At 36.3% G+C, this 17,274-nt stretch overlaps 1 protein-coding gene across 2 annotated transcripts in view; it reads left to right on the top strand.

The window, feature by feature from the left end:
• LOC145683874 (potassium voltage-gated channel subfamily KQT member 1-like) overlaps positions 1-17,274 on the top strand; it is an 802,890-nt gene that overhangs the window by 103,186 nt on the left and 682,430 nt on the right. The window lies entirely within an intron of this gene.

Raw genomic sequence — 17,274 nt, 5'->3', positions numbered from 1 at the left:
TGAGAAGAAAATTGTATTTTAAGAAAGGTGATAAAAAATATTTGCTGTAGAAACGAGAGATGGGAGAAAGGTGATTTCAAAGATATCGTAACTCTTAAGTCAAGACGGATACTTCAGTGTGCAACATTACTATTTTATGTACGAAATTCCAACATATCAGCTTATGTTCGTCCTCTGAAAAATTAGGTTAATTATCTGATCATGTGAAAATAAAACAGTTTGCTTGTGAGTTTTATATTGTCTATTTTTTATCCGAACGCCGAATTATGTTATGGTAACACTCGTAGAACAACAACTGGGGGCGGCGGTGGCTCAGTGGTAGAGCTTTCACCTCTGGTGCTTAGGGTCCCTGGTTCGATCTCAGCTCGCGCCAAGTGAACGTTGGGGTGAACAAACACCTGTGCGTGGGTTTCTTCGGGATTCTCCAGTTTCCTTCCACTTTCCTCATTCCACCACTTCGTTTATTTCTCATCACCGTCTCCTTAGCCTAGCCGGCATAACCCTTAGACGTAAAACTCAAAGATTTCATTTCATTTCATTTCGTAGAACAACTATGTTCGTTCATCAGTCCGTCCACTTATTTGTCTTTCAACAGGTATCAGAACAGAGGCGGTAAAAGATAGCGAGAAACTGGTTTCTGGAATCGATTCAGCGTTCGAAGAATAGATTCAATTTGCTATATATGGGGTATTAAATTGGTTCAGAGATTTGAAGTTAGAGAAAAAATATTTAGAGAGCTTCGAAACGTGGTGTTGGACAAAGTTGAAGAAGATAAAATGGACAAAGAGACAGGTGAAGGTGTTTTAAAAAGAATAGGAGAAAAGAGCCCTCTTTTCGCCAACATCCTTCATAGGAAGGCCACTTGGATTGGACACATCTTGAGAAGAAATTATCATTTTCATACCGCCATAGAAGGAAAAATGGAAGGAAGCAAGGAATAGGAAGAACACAACTGATCGATGACTTGAAGAATGCCGAAGATCTTGAAGAACCAGTTCCAGGACCAGACCTAAAAAAGTAACAAAAAAACTCATTAGTCCCAGGATCTGCCAAAAGCAGAATACTTAATAATAATAATAATAATAATAATAATAATAATAATAATAATAATAATAATAATAATAATAATAATAATAATAACTCTTGCTAAAACGGGAGTATTAGAAATCACTCATTTTCGGATTTAGTGTTGATCATCATAGAATAAAAACAGTAATAGATAGCAAGAAATGGCTATGAATATATAAAAAATATATTCAGCGTCCTCTCCCCCCAAATAAATTCTTTCTGCATTCAAATCAGAAGTTGTAGAAATCTACGATTTAAGATTTCAACAGTGATCATCATAGAAAAAAGTAGATAGAGGGATTTTTTTGGTTATGGATTCATTACAGAAAGAATAGGTTCCGTATCCGACTTTACTCCTTTAATTCACTCCTCCGGAAGTAGTATAAATATAGTAGATCTACCACTTCTGATTCATGATTGATAGCCATATTTCAATCCTTCAGGTTAACGTCCCACATTTATGCCCTATGAGCTAAGGGAGACGATGATTAAGCCGAGTGAATGATTGAATAACTGGTGGAATGAGAATGTGGGAGAAAATGGGTGTACCCCGAGAAAACCTACGGACACGATGTTGTCCCCCACAAACTTACTTGAGCGGGGATCGAATTACGGACTTCACGCACCAGAAGTAAGTCTACCACTCAGTCACAGTGCCCTCTAAGATTGATAGTCATAGAGCAAGACAGTAAGAAATAACGACAAATGACTTTCTGGTATGAATTAACGTCCCGTGAATCCTTTATGCTTCTACTTTTATCCATGTATTCAAACTGGAATTCACCCTGTGCGTACGCCTTTGGTGCAAATGGTCCCGGATTCTATTCCCGTTGGAAAAGCGTTGAGATTTGAACTCGTTAAATGGTTTGCATTCCACTTTAAAAAGAAAATCTATAAAGCTTCCTTATAGCTTCGATGTTAAAATATATACTTCAACAAACAAACGAAGCGGAATTGGTACAAATCTCTCCTTTCACGTTTTAACACTGATCGCCATGGTAGTAAAACTGTTCTAGGTAGCGAAAAACATTATTATTATTATTATTATTATTATTATTATTATTATTATTATTATTATTATTATTATTATTATTATTATTATTACGTATGGATTCAGTACAGCAAGAGCAGGTTCCATCTATGAATTTATCCTTCTACTGCAACTGAAAGTTACAGATCTATGACTCCCGGTTTCAGTACTGAATTTGAATAGTTTGAAAGTCTACCATATTTTCCCTTTGTGAAACGAAACTCGGTACAATAGATCGTCATAAAAATGGCAGTTTTACGGTACAAAAAGAAAAGAAACAATGATATGAGCATATAGAAGAGAACTGTCTAAGATGTTAATTTCCAATGGCAGAGTATTTCTGCAGAGCGTATGGAAGCAGTTGAGTGTATATAAAGGGGATTGTATTAGATATTAATTTCTGCTGGTGGAGTACTTCTGCAGAGTACAGAGAAGCTGTATTTTTATATTTACAAATGCAGGGTTACAAGTGTAAAGCCATTTCAAGTGCTATAGGAATTCGTGTCAATGTGCAAAAAGCACATTAAAGGTAGGTGTACCTGTAAATACAACATATAAACACTAAGCTAGCCAAATATACTCTACTTTTCCTTTCTCTAGTAATTTACTCTGTTATCCTAACCAACCCTCACCTACTCTTCTAATCTAATGTACTCATTTCTACTAGCCTAACCTACTCTACTAATCTAATGTACTCATTTCTACTAGCCTAACCTACTCTACTAATCTAACGTACTCGTTTCTACTAGCTTAACCTCCTCTACTAATCTATTGTACTCATTTCTACTAGCCTAAGGGGTTGTCCATATATTACGTAACGCGGCAAAGGGGTGAGGAGGTTGGACTTTGCGTTACGAAGTGTGAAGGGGGAGAAGGGGGGTTTACGTCTTTGCTACATAACGCATGATTTTTTTCTTTGTAATTTTTATTTTTATTCTTAGATTTATAAGCAATCTTTTAAACAAATAATTTTATTCAGTTCTTTTCTTTTTTATATAATCAAAAAGCAAGGAGAGAATACGTTTCATTTTGAACATAATAGGTACAAAAACTGTCGCCAATCAACTTAGAGACCCCAAAAACTATGAATTCGTCACTAATATCAGTCACTTTGTTATTTTTACATGCCCTCATCCCCCCTTAGAAGTATTAATGGGGCTGAACTTGGATTTAAATGGCAGTGGAAGTGTCACTGTTAAACTCAGCAGCCCCAAAAACTATGGATTCGACATTAATATCGGTCATTTTCGATCATTTTTATGTATCTCCTTCTCCCCAAGTTGCATCTTCAAAGTGAAATTATAATAAAACCTCCCAGGTCCGAACCTCATCTATGTCGAAAGTTTGATTGAGATTGGTCAAGTGGTTCAAGATTTATTAAATTACAAACATGGTCACTTTCATTTAAATGTATATAAATACAATATTGTTTTGGAAAATTGCGAACTATATCCTATATAAATTGAATCACACAAGAGAGATTCGAAGACGTACTAAACACCAACATGACTTGTGATGAACCCTGCGTGTATTACACTATACAATACAAAACAATAAAACTCGGTTTTGTGATATCGCAGCATTACATTTACAGCATATGCTTTTCTGAAATTAGTTGTTAGTAATCGTAATCATCGCTTGAAAATGCCCTCGTGTTCCCACTCGTATCACTATTTGTGAGAATAATATTTAACTTTTGATTTGAATCATTACCCACTCTATTCTTCTAAGGGAGTTTGGTATGTGAAACCGAAAGAACTCTTTTTCGTGAAATATTTTTCGCGACGGAACGACCCACGATTAGCGGACCAAAATAAGATATTAAAATCCTAATTCGTCTGATATTCATCTCGTATTATTATTATTATTTTTATTGAGTTGAGTTGAGTTGATTTTAAGTTTAACGTCCCGTTCAGCAAAGAGGCTACATGAGACGTGGACCTGCTGATTAACGTGGAATCCGAACCACATGAGCTCCCGCCGGGAATCAAACCCGGGTCTCCCACGCCAAAGGCGCGTTATTATTATTATTATTATTATTATTATTATTATTATTATTATTATTATTATTATTATTATTATTATTATTATTATTATTGGATTTGAATATTTCTGAAGAAATCGATTTTATTCGCATTCTCAAACTGAAGAATTTACGACAAGAAGAATTTGAAAAGAGGTAAACTGAAGTCCAAAGTCCAAAGAAGATGATCGAAAGCTTGTTCACAAACGAGGTATCCCTGCTTCTTCCCGTGCAAAGCCGCTTCGAATCTGTGGTCGACGAGGAAGAGACATATGCATTGTCGACACTGGCGAACTTTAAATGTACGAAGCATCCTGGATCCCTGAAAACGAGGTCGATGTCAGTTCTTTAGATCCTGTTTCACCTGCATCTTCCGGTAGTATTTCCTCTTTGGCATCATCGGTGACCTAAATGGATGGGTGCGATCTCCTTGGAAAACGACAGTATGCAGTTTTGAAGAATTACGGCTGGTTAATTAAACAACCTCATAGGATTAAAATAGTATTACGGTTCTACCATTTTCTAATATTTTGATTTGTTGGCTAAAAACCAGTACAAATATACTCAGAATACAAGCATTTTGTAATAAAAAGTTCTACCATTAGAAATAGCCTTTTATTGTAATAACCCCCAAAATAAGCAAAATTGGTGAAACAATAAGTGTTACGTAAGAAAGGGGGGTTCTGCCTTGCGTTACGAAGTGTGACAAGGAGAGGGAAGGAGTCAAAATTGGTAAAAAAAAAAAAAAAAAAAAAGCGTTACGTAATATGTGGACGGCCCCTAACCTACTCTACTAATCTAAAGTACTCATTTCTACTAGCCTAACCTACTGTACCGAAGCATACGTTAAGATCTGTTTACATTTTTTTCTTCATAAATAATCGTTGGCATGGCACATCAGATTGCACGCATATCATTAATTTGTACGCAACTGTTTGGGTATGTGCCAAGGAAATAATAGTATAGAATGTTTTAGACAACCATTTGCATGTAGAAAAGTGAAGATATTTAAAATTTTGCTATATATATATGGCAATCATTGGAAACTGGCAGTTCTGTGACGTAATATTTTATTGCTTGTATTCTCAGTAAATTTTCATAGAAAGAGAAAGGAGGACAGTAGTCCTAGCGTTGATAGAAGACAGGGGTGACAGATAAATAAGGTGTAACCGATGATTTTACAGATATATCAATCATGGCTTCGTGACAAATCGAGTACTGTCCATACTTGTTTTATTTCATTTCATCTACCTCTATCTTCTTTCTCCTTTGCCCAACCCGTTTTCTCTGTATTGGCTCTGATTATAGAAGATCGTTCTGCATGGTACATCGACCAGTTGTACGTGACTGTACAGAACCTAAAATGAAAAATTTATAACTAAAATATTGCAGATATAAATATTCAATGCTGGGTGTCTCAAAAATAAGGAACTACATTTACGAAAATTGATTGTTTGGAAGATTAAAATTTAATGGAGACATCAGCACCAAGGCTATTTGCCATCGTCACGATAAGGCCAAATTTAGAAAATTATTATAACAGCAATTTGCATATTATTCAATAATGTGTCTCCTAATATGTCACAAAAACATCAACTTCCGAAATCTAATGGGTTTAAGCGCGGTGACAGTTCTGGCCAGAGCTTAATGTTTTCGCATCCTACGCAAAGGTGGTTAAAATATGAAGCAAAGAAATTATGTAATTTCGCATACTTGATGTTGTGCTTTGATAACTGATTAAGTGTAGTTTTTTCTCAGGGTTTCTCATTGGCGAGCGACTACTGTTAAAAAATCCGAAAGACTCACTCATTATTTTTTTTTCTTTTGTCATCAGTCACATCTTCGTATTTCCTGCTTGGACGTCACTGTGTTTCTAATAGGATTTGGGCAGCAGATCACTGCAGTGAAATTGCTGATTTTCCCCCATTATGTTTTGTATGTAAGCACGATAGGAAGCGGATTTGTTCAAGCACACGTCTCAATACATCACATATCGATACCATGCACGAATTTGAAGTTCGAATTCGTTACGCAATGTTATTTTAATCGCGAAACCTCTTGTGCAAAATGTATTCTATGCAAGCGCTAATGGATAGAGTTTTGCAGAGGCATCGGTGGAGCATATGTCACAGGAGACATGTGCTATCATTACCCATGGCACAAAGATCTATATATAGTTGTGGATGTAATTACTACAGCTCACTACATAGTTTCAAATGATACACAAAACGCTTAGTTTTCGAATGTCTCCCCCCCCCCTAAAAAAAGTTAAGCCCTTGCGATGGTCTAGTGTTTGAATTGGACTTTAGGAGTCCATTTCAGCATCCAGGGTGTATGAAACGTAGACCCACAGTTTAAGATGGAATTCTAACCATCGCATTTCCTCCAAACTTCAAGGTTTTCTAGTGGCTAAATCAGTGGTTACCAAACTTATGAAGCGTCTAAACTACCGTACCATTTTTAAATCTTCTTGTGAGCTACAAAACAAAAGAACTACCATTTTTTAAAAAAAAGGAAAACTTACATTTCTAGTAAATATAAAATCAAACTATTCAAGTTAGCAAATGTCTAATATACACACGAAAAACATAACGATAACAACCCCACGCGTATACAATTAACTGTGAGATGAGGCTGACAATGGCTGTTGTCCGGGAGAAACAAACAGTTGTTGTCGTCAGCTCCCTCTGTCGTTAGCGTCAATTCAGTGGAGGAATCAAAGTTAGCCAACCGGAGCGTTAACGCGATCTACCGAAAATGACCCCGCGAGCTACTAGTAGCTCGCGATCGACAGTTTGGCGATCACTGGGCTATACCATGCGCCTATGTTGCACGGAATCCCAGATTTGAATCTCGGTTGCAGAGTCTTGAAAAAATATTCAATATATTATGGTGGTTTGAATCCCACTTTAAATTGTAGATTCACGTCTGATATACCTTCTGTGCTGAAAGGGACGCCAAACTTCAATGCAATCTTGCTTTAGAGCAGCATACATAATAACAGAAACTTTCAGTTCTATTGCATCAACTAAATCAATGCAACTTCAGACTCTTTTTCCTTTTTACTACTTTTTCACTGCTGTACATTTCATATTGACCATTAATAAGATATACAACACAAGTAGATGTTAAAAGCATACATCTTGTTGTAAACATTGTAAATAGAAGTCGGTAATCTTCCAATTGCCCTAATTTATCTATACTCCCAAGCTCAATTGATTGGCGTGGTACTGATTATACACTTATCGTTTGACATTTTCCATGTGAAAATAAACAGACAGAGGACTGGGGAAAATGGAGCATTACGAAAGAAGAAGGGGTCAGAAATAATTGGGAACAGAACGTTAGAATGTACGTGATCCATCCAAAGGGAAAGCAAACAAACTATAGAATTGCTAAAGATTATTTGTCAATTCTCAAAGAGAACATAAAATAAGAGAATACTCACCGACCGACAACTTACACCGAGTGACAGACAAAAGAATGTTTAATCCATCCTTGAAAGAGGAACTGTTTATTCAATGTGTTCGCTTAATCGATGAGCAAACAATGTGATTTTGAACTTTTCCTTCCTGATGTCAGTAAGAACTTAATAGTCGCTAACCAGTTGATAAACAGATTTTATTCCATTTATGTAAATAATATGTTAGGAGAGAAGTGTATATATATATATATATATATATATATATATATATATATATATATATATATATATATATATATATATATATATATATATACCAATTTAACGGAAGCACCTGGACTTGAAAACACGTCAGAAATCTGGGTTAGCAAATATCAGGAGGCGACCGCAGCACCAGGATCGTGATGGTGGTGGTTTAGGGCAAACTCCGTACTAGGTGAAGAACAATAGAACGACAGTGTGCAGTAAACTAAGCGTAAAATAGGCAACCTCTCTGATGTCCGATAAAGACAAATTGTGGGTGCTCGGTTATGTGACATGAGCCTGACAAAAATAACAAGTGTGTTGAGTGTGTCGCGAGGGCCAGGCTGCAACGTTCTACAACATCACATTGATGAAGAGGAACAGTACTCGGAAGAAAACTCTCAATGACAGTTTCTGCTCAACGTTAAAGCGGATTGTTAGTCAGAATCGTCGCGCAATTGCGGTGCAGTTGACCAAGGGACTTAATGAATGCTTCACACAGCCTGTATTTCCAAAATTTCTTGTCTGGCATAATTTAGGAAGAAGGATGTTACAGTTTATGAAATGGTTTCTTATACGGTACTTCTTCATTTCATCAAACACTGTAGGTACTAACAGTAGCATTGATTTTCAACAATTTCATACAAGTGTTTAATGATGTAGGTACTTAAACTTTTTCCCCTTATACATAGATAATATAACAAAATTCCTAAAACCGTAAAATTTATGGGATGTTCCCATATATATATTGCAAGTATCCGTATATCCACGCCACACGTACTACAAGCCACATGTTTATACTATAAACACGTGTTCCCAAAATTTGTAAATAAATAGCGGTAGACGAAAGAACTACGCTTTCAGGAAGAGACTAAGCGTATACGGAGAATCATGAACTCCGACAACCCTTCCACAGGTTCTCCTTTCAAAGGATAACTATGAAAGAGAATGTTGGGACCAAGAAATCATCAATGTTTTGTACTTATCATTAACCTACAATACCTTCTCCTGAGGCCACCGCACCGAGGGCTACGGAGACAACCTACAATACCTACTCCCGAGGCCACAATGGGTTGCGGAGGATAAACCTATAATATCTTCTCCCAAGACCGCTATGGGCTACTGAGACACCAATCCCAACTGAGGCTGCTTTGGGCTAAGATAACATTCTATCTACCCGAGGCAACATGGTATGCCGAAGGGAATTATTTATATCCTACATTAAACGCACTTATGTAGGATATAAACTGTATATAGGATGTAGGAGTATTTATAAACTAGGAGAAAGACTTATAGGAACTTTGTACGATACTTATATGCGATATTTTATTATAATAAAAGGGTAAAAACTGCCGTGTACGTTATTGACTATACCTACAGAATATTACAACATTATATATATATATATATACATTGTGGGTGAGAGAGTATTAAGTTAATTTTGATATATCCGCGTATCACTGCTGGGGAATCTTAATCCTAAATGATCCAATGATCCATTCTGTAATATGAAGCTTTTTTAAGCTGTTACAATTATGGCATATTCAGCAAACCAGTAATAATACTTTAACCCATTTTTGTAAAATATTCGCTCATTCAATAAAAGTTCTGTAAAATTAATAGTAATTTTAACAGTAGTTTGGTAAATTGTAGTTGTAATAGCATTTTCAAATTAGGGGAAAAAACCCCGATAGAAAATCCTGGTTCTCAAGGTTGGGGATTGACGTTAGGTGGGCAGCAGGTTGTAGGAAACAATTGCCAAATCAAATATCGATCGTAAAAGTAATGTGAATGAGTAAAAGGCTAAGGGGTACCCCATAAGCGACGTGCGGACCGATCACATTAAGGCCATGAGAAGTGAACAAGGTTACGCTTTAGCAATAGATGGAAGGAGCTAAAGAAGCGAGTTGAAAACCAGTAGAAGGTCAGAATAGGAACGTGGAACTTTAGAATCTTGATAGATAGGAGTTATGAATTATCGGAAATGTTAACAAGGAGAAAAGTAAGCATAGCATGCATCCAGAAGGCTAAATGAAAGGGTTAAAAATCAAAGAAAACAGGAAATGGATACAAGTTTATATATACAATAATAGGAAGAATGGCGTTGGAATTGTCCTGGATAATTATATGAAGGAAATTGGTGGATGTGAAGAGAGTAAGCGACAGAATTATTATAGTCAAGCTCGTGCTAGGAGAAGGAGAAACGCTGAATATTGTCACTGCCTATGTTGGGAGTGACGAGCAGACAAAACAAAAAATTTGAATGGAGGTAAATAGTACTCTGCAGAGTTCTTTGTTACAGTCTAAGTGGGTATGTAAGACGATCAAGGTTAGGATGTGAAAGAATACATGTATTAGAAGATTGGAATGAGGAGGGTGAGAAAACACTTCAATGATTGGAAGTATAAGATTTGCTATTCTGAATATGTTCTACAAGAAGAAAGAACACTTTATTACATATAAGAGTGACATCGCAAGGTCTCAGAACGATTTCACCTTTAATACAGTAAATAAAGGTCCGAACCCGGAAAAAATTCATACAAGCAAGAAACTTAGCAGAAAGTTTCCTTATAATGTCCTAATCAATATACTAAAAGTCCCCGAAAATTCATGCTGTGCTCAGACCGCCATCTTGGAAAATGGCGGATTTTCTTAATATTTACAAAATACGCCATAACTTCCTTGCAAATTGACGTATTCTCATGAAACTTCCACTAAATTAAAGAGAAGTAAATTGTGTGATCGTAGGGTACCAATACGTTTTGAAGGAAAACTTTACAAAACAGTAGGAAGACCTTCCTATTATACGGATTAGAATGTTAGACGACGAACAAGAAAGAGGAACAGATTTGCATGTTCGAAGAAGAAGATGCTGCGATGGATGTGTGGAGTGACGCAGGAGGAGAGAATCAAGAATGAAGTAACCCGGGAAACAGTAAAAGTGAGACCATAGTAAAAACAAACTGCAGGAAAGTAGATTCAGTGGTTTGGACATGGAAGATCACTGAATGGAAGCTCTAGAACTGAATGGGAAACAAACTCCACCTGACCTAATATGTAAGAAGAAAAGAGAGATTATGTGAAGAGCAATATGGAGCACTGTGGTGTCACAGTGAATATGACAAGACAGGAACAGGTGGAAGACAGCGATACGAAAAGTCGACCCAGTTAATTTGAAAAGAGGTTTGGATGAAGAAGGTCAGCTTATCGAAGTACTGTGACCCATTAAATATAAAACTAACATGGTGTTGGCGGTAGTAATAAAAACAAACATTAGGCATATTTAGGATATAGACTATTAGGGCCTATTTACTTATTTTATCCCTTTCATAATTTAAGAAATAATTCGAAAGTTTGCTGTGGAGTTCTCAAACTGTACCTTGCACCTATAATAAAAAAAGTATATACTAAATTATTCCAATAGTATAAATCGTATAAAAGTTTAAAAATCGCAAAACATATTTGTTGTGTGGTGTACTCAACTTTCGATTACTATAATACATTTTGTTCTTTTGTAATGTAAAGTTTATTGAATGATGAGAAAAACGCATAAATATTTGAAGAAGGATATAAAATGTGGACATACATGTACTTTGCATCTCAATACAATTTTTGTTTTCAATAAGGGGAAAAGAATGCCAATCTATGTCATCTCAAAGCTTTTAAATTTATTTGGTACATTTCGAGCTCATCAATAGAATTCTTTATCAATATCAATGGAACTACCAACAAACATACATTAAACTAACACATGACAGCAAAAAGAATATTACCAGATGGGATGGGATTTTCAAAGGTTATTACCAGATGGCTTCACTAGCAAACACAAAATCAATAGAAAAGTTTGTGAAAACCAAATTCAAATTAGTTGTAAACATTCTCATATTTAACTTTACGAGAAGTTCGTTGAATTGAGTTATCATTCAGTTTTCAAATGTTTTTTCTTGGCAATCAATGTCCCCTTCCACTCGCCAGATAAAATATTATACCCACATTCCTAATATCGGGTACATCTAGCTTTGTCTCGCAGAACAGTAGTAATACAGTTTGGTACGAAAGCAGTGAGATTCTGGTAGGTGGATGAAGGAATGGCACGCCAGAACTGCACATACATCACTTAACCTACTGTGGATTCAAATAAGACACTATTTTGAACGCGTATTACCCATAACACACCCATCCGAGCAGACTCCTGTTTGCACTGTTCCATACATTACGCCCTCTGCCCTCTGTTATGCGATTACTGACAGTATCAGTTGAGGAGACAGTCAGCAGGAAACAGCCGTCGAAAGCGGAAGTCAATCGGACTCGTTTTCGAGATTTCGTGCTGAGGAATGCGGGACGCTCTGACACTGGAGTCGTGAAGCACTTTCAAAAAGAAGGATTGAGTCGTGCGACTGTGTACAGAACATTAAAAAGATCAAAGATGAAATTTCAATGAAACAAGGAGAAAGGAGAAGAAATAAAAAATATTATACAAAAAATGAGAGAGAAGATTGTGTCACTGATGGACGCAAGCGACAAATGTACTATTTCAGGTGCTGCAGATGCATTAAAAGTGAGTCGTGATGTTATGAGGAAGTGGCTACAGGAACTGGGGTCAAAAGGAAGACAAGAAAGGATGCTCCATATGCAGTTCAAAAACAAGAAACTAAAAATCATTCGGAACAAAATTGTTAAGGACGAGTTTCGTGCCTCTAATGATGATAGGGACGTAACAGTGAATGATGAAACATATATTGATATGAATAAGTGTGATGTTAGTGGAAACATGTCGTACTTTGAATCTGGTTACATACCTGTCCTTGAATTCGTAAACTTTAAGTCCAAAACTAAATTTGCACAGAAGCTACTCATCTGGATGGCAATAAGCAAAAAAGGTCATTCTCGGTCATATTTTCATAAGCAATCAATGGATGCAATTAATCAAAATATTTATCAATATGAATATATTCGAAAGAAACTTATCCCCTTTATCAAATAAAACTATCCGAATGGTGATTACATCCTTTGGCCTAATTTAGCTTCTTCTCACTATGCAATAGGGACGCAGCAGCTGCAAGACCAGGCGGGAATGCAGTTTTTGTGCAAAGAGCGCAATCAACCAAATGTGTCAAAAATCCGTCTTATTGAGTAATTCTGTGCTCTTTTGAAAGCAAAACATTTCAGTCACCACATAAACCAAGAAATATATTATTTGAAAAAACGAGCTCGAAAAATAATACGTCAATTCAGTGCAAACTGCTTCGAACAGCTGATGGGGAATGTGGGTTCAAAAGTCAGAGCGGCTCCTAATCAGGGCGTTCTTTCTGTCATTAACTAATTTCATATTATTATAGAATGTCTATTGTGTCATCAGTACAAAAACTATGACTTTTCATGTGCAAGTAAACAAAATACGGTAATTCAAAAATGAGTCTCATTTGGATCCACAGCAGGTTAGTTCTTGTAAATTCTGTAAAGGGGAGATGAGCTCGCATCTGACGTTTAGTGACATTCCAAAAATGTTCAATTGGGTTAAGATCGAGTAAGTTTCGGGACATTGCAACAATTAAAATTCATCATTGTGCTCGATCCACTGCAGCACAACGTTGACATTGTGGCAAGAAACGTTGTCCTGCTGAAAGATGTTATTATCAGGTGCAAACATGGTTGACATGAATGGATGAACATGATCAGCAATGACTTGCCGATAGCTGGAAGCCATCATGGTGCCCTCAACGCGCTACTGGGCACATGAATGATCATGTGAAAGTTCCCCACATTATAATGAAGCCACCAACTTTCTGTTATTTACTGGCATGTCTCGAGCAGCTGTTCCACTGGAAGACGAGGGATTCTTAGTGGCCATTGATGTGATGAAGGCAGTATCATGATTCGTCGGGCCATGCAACTTTAATCTGTGACGGCTATGAAAGCCCGTATCTAATAATGTACGATGAACTGTGTGCTCAGACATATTATCGCTTTGTCCGATCCTAAAGTCTGCTGTTTACTGTGTCAATATTTGCACCCAAGTTTGCTTTACCAACCTTGACAGCCTACCATGTAAAGCATCTTTAATGAGATGTAATGATTTCGCCCTGACAGGTCGCATTGTTTCTGAGATTCTCGTTCCCAGCCGTCTGGTCATCACAATATAGCTTCTCTCAAACTCTGATATGTCGCTTGTCTTCTCCATTCTATGCACAAACATCACACTGACTGATAAAGAGAGATCCGTATCTCCGTCTGGTGAGCTGCTCTGTTATGCTACGTAATTCTTACGTCAGGCCAACTACTTTGTTCAAAAGGTAGAGGGTGGGCATAATGTTTTGGCTGGTGAGTGTACTGCCTTCCTGTCCTGATACTGTCAGGTATTAGTTTAGTGTTTGTTTGTTAGTAGATAAGGATAAAGAGTTCCATTGATGAACTTAACTGCATATGCTAAAAGGCTTTTTAAGAATATAAATTATCCTTTTCTTTGTTTTAGATAATATCTGTCCTCTCACGTTTTTTTCAATATAAATATTAGTTTACTCCTACGCATTGAATAATTATATAATTATTTGTCACAAGCAACTGTTGATAAGTTGAAACGAGAAACGAAGGTCAACTACTGATTTTTTTAAGTTACAGATGAAATACATTGAAATCCTGGAAGATAGACTTTACGTTACTAAAATCAATTTCTGATCTTATTGATCTACTAGATAAGGAAATATAAGTTTACATTTTCTTCGGAAAGCGAATGTCGTTGACAGGAAAAATAAAATATTGGAGAGAATAAGAGAGGGAATGAAGCAGAGAGGAAATTGTTCAATTTCCTTCATCCATTCAACCCGAACTTTTTTATGACATTCAATCGTCCACAAATTGACTACTACATTGTTGGTGAATCTTTTTGTTTAACTTAGAAAATAACAAGAAGAAGTAAAACTAGAAACAAAAATCTATGAATTAGATAATTATGAAGTAAAATTACAAAACTAATAGTAAAATGCAGTTAAGGTCATCCCCGTTTGGGGCTCGTGTGGAGACAAAACTCCATACTTTTGCGACTTCGGGATTTAAGGAGGTGGTGTAGTGAGAACTAGGCTAAAATCCAGTCATCTCTACTCCTTCCCTCTTCAGGTCGCCGCACGTATCCATTTTGAAAAATCTGAATGAACCTCTGACCGATTGAAACTAGAAAGATATTCTGCTCTAACTGGGGATCGGATTTAGACCGTGCGGTTGGTACATACACATTACCTCATCTCTAGCGTACGCGCCTTTGGCATGGGAGACCCGGGTTCGATTCCCGGTGGGAGCTCATGTGGTTCGGATTCCACGTTAATCAGTAGGTCCACGTCTCATATAGCCTCGCTGCTGAACGGGACGTAAAACTCAAAATCAACAACTCAATAACAACAATACCTCATCTCTATATCACTAAGAACTTATATGAATGATTTCAAATACACAAGCAATCACATTGCATGTACGCTAAGAATATCACTACAAACATATTAATTAATTGCCAAATTAAAGAACTAAGTCGTTCTCCAAAATGAATATATGGAAGTTATATTTGTAGTAGACAAAGAGGTCTTCAGCAATCTGTTCATAGACAGACATAGCCATAGTCAGTCTTTGTTAATTATCACACTTGGACATCACAAATTTACGAAAGCATAAAGGGCCTCGCTGGTCGTTTATTTTACTTTTTTTTTTTTTTTTTTGTATGTATGATTAGAGTGATCATATTTGTGCTGTCCTAAACTGGAACACGTAGCAGGGAGGTTTATTTTCACACCTTCCATTGGTAGGAAGTGCGTAACGATGACAGGAGCCATTTTTATTTCTTTTCTGTTGGATGTATCAGTAATGGTTAAGAAAGTAACATGCGCCTTAGATCCAAAGATTAGGCCTATATGTGAACTGTATGACTCTACCAGAGACGTGGCTCTCTCTACTAGTATTAGCGTACTATAAATTAGGATTACGATAGCTGCTAATGGAAAAATATGTATTACAAATAATATTTAGAATACTGCAATGAGGATAGGGCACACAGAAAATTGCCACATTATCATAACTGAATTCTGGAATAAAATGTAATCCGGCGTTACACCAGAACAAGAGCCTACAAACTGGGATTGCCCTATAAAAAAGGGAGCTGCGACGTGTTCAGAAAAGTATGATTTAGAGTAGATAATTTATTTAAAAAGTAAACATACTACAAAATACAATGCGAACGTTTGGACAATAGTGTCGCAGAACAGAAAATGTATTATGGAATAAAGAGTGACAGGAGTTTTGAGCATACAGTTTTGGGCTGAGAAATGTTAAGACGTCTTAAAGTTACCATGTCATGTTTCTGATCAGTGCATAGCAACGGATGAATTTCATATTGCAGCTCATATTGGAACAGTCAGATCTATATATGGAGTATATCCTCTTTGATAAGAGCTTTCGCTAGAATGAGAATTAGACCAAATACAAATTAACATTTCAGCCAAAATGCCTTATGTCATGTTTATCTGTGAATAACAGCTGATAAAGCGTTAGGCGAAGTGGGGAAAACACCACCGTGGCTCTAATTTATTTTATGCATCCTTTATTAATTGGTGCACCGGTGGTAGCATAGTCAGTAAGGCATCTACCTGCAATTGGGCGACTCCTCTTCTATCCCCACTGAAAGAATGAATTTTTCTTATTCTATCCTTGATCAACTACGCTTCTGAGGTTCACCCATCCTTTTTAAAATGGATACGTGAGACAACTCCAGGGTAATTAAAGGATTCAATCTGTGGAGCTAACTATATCACCTCCATGAGTACCGAATTCAAAATGTGAAGCTTTTACTTCCACATAGTTATTGGGTCTTCATGACCTGTCTTAAAGGAAGGGCAACTTTAACTTACTTTTATATAAAATAAATGCATCTTCCTTTCAAATAAAATAGAAACTAAATTAGAAATTAAATTTACTATAATACATTTCTAAATACTATAATACACATATGGTTTTGATAAGAGCTCTTAAACTTTCTAGTCCATAGTTTTCCTTCTTTAAGAAGTAAGGATGGTTTTGTTTAAGGTCATGAGATAAGAAAGTATTCTTGGAGAATCAAAACAAGACGAGGTCCCTACGAAATTTTCAAGAACGATGCGATAAAACCTTTTTTCTAGTCTCGTCTCGTCTCGTCTTGTGAGCTACACTAGAAGCAAAAGACTTTTTATTTATTTTTTTACAAATTTGAAGATAAGTATTCCATTCAGCAATCATCTGAAAAAGATGTATAAAATTAACTAAGATTTATTATTGAAAAATTTTTGAACACGTATTTTTCTTGTTCATTGTCATGAAATGTGGCAATAGCTTCTATCCATCACAGAACAATAATTGGATTGTTTTAATGGCTATGAAATTTCTGTTGTCATGTCGTTAATCCATTACGTGCCAACGATTACTCTGTGAGGTTAAGTGAATTTATAACCGTTTTAGCATGACTTTTGATGA

This window comes from Thermobia domestica, chromosome 4 (genome assembly GCF_964235325.1).
Source record: "Thermobia domestica chromosome 4, izTheDome1.hap1.1, whole genome shotgun sequence".
Classification (NCBI taxonomy): Eukaryota; Metazoa; Arthropoda; class Insecta; order Zygentoma; family Lepismatidae; genus Thermobia; species Thermobia domestica.
Note: the sequence above shows the minus strand (reverse complement) of the source record. Positions and strands in the feature narration are given on the sequence as shown.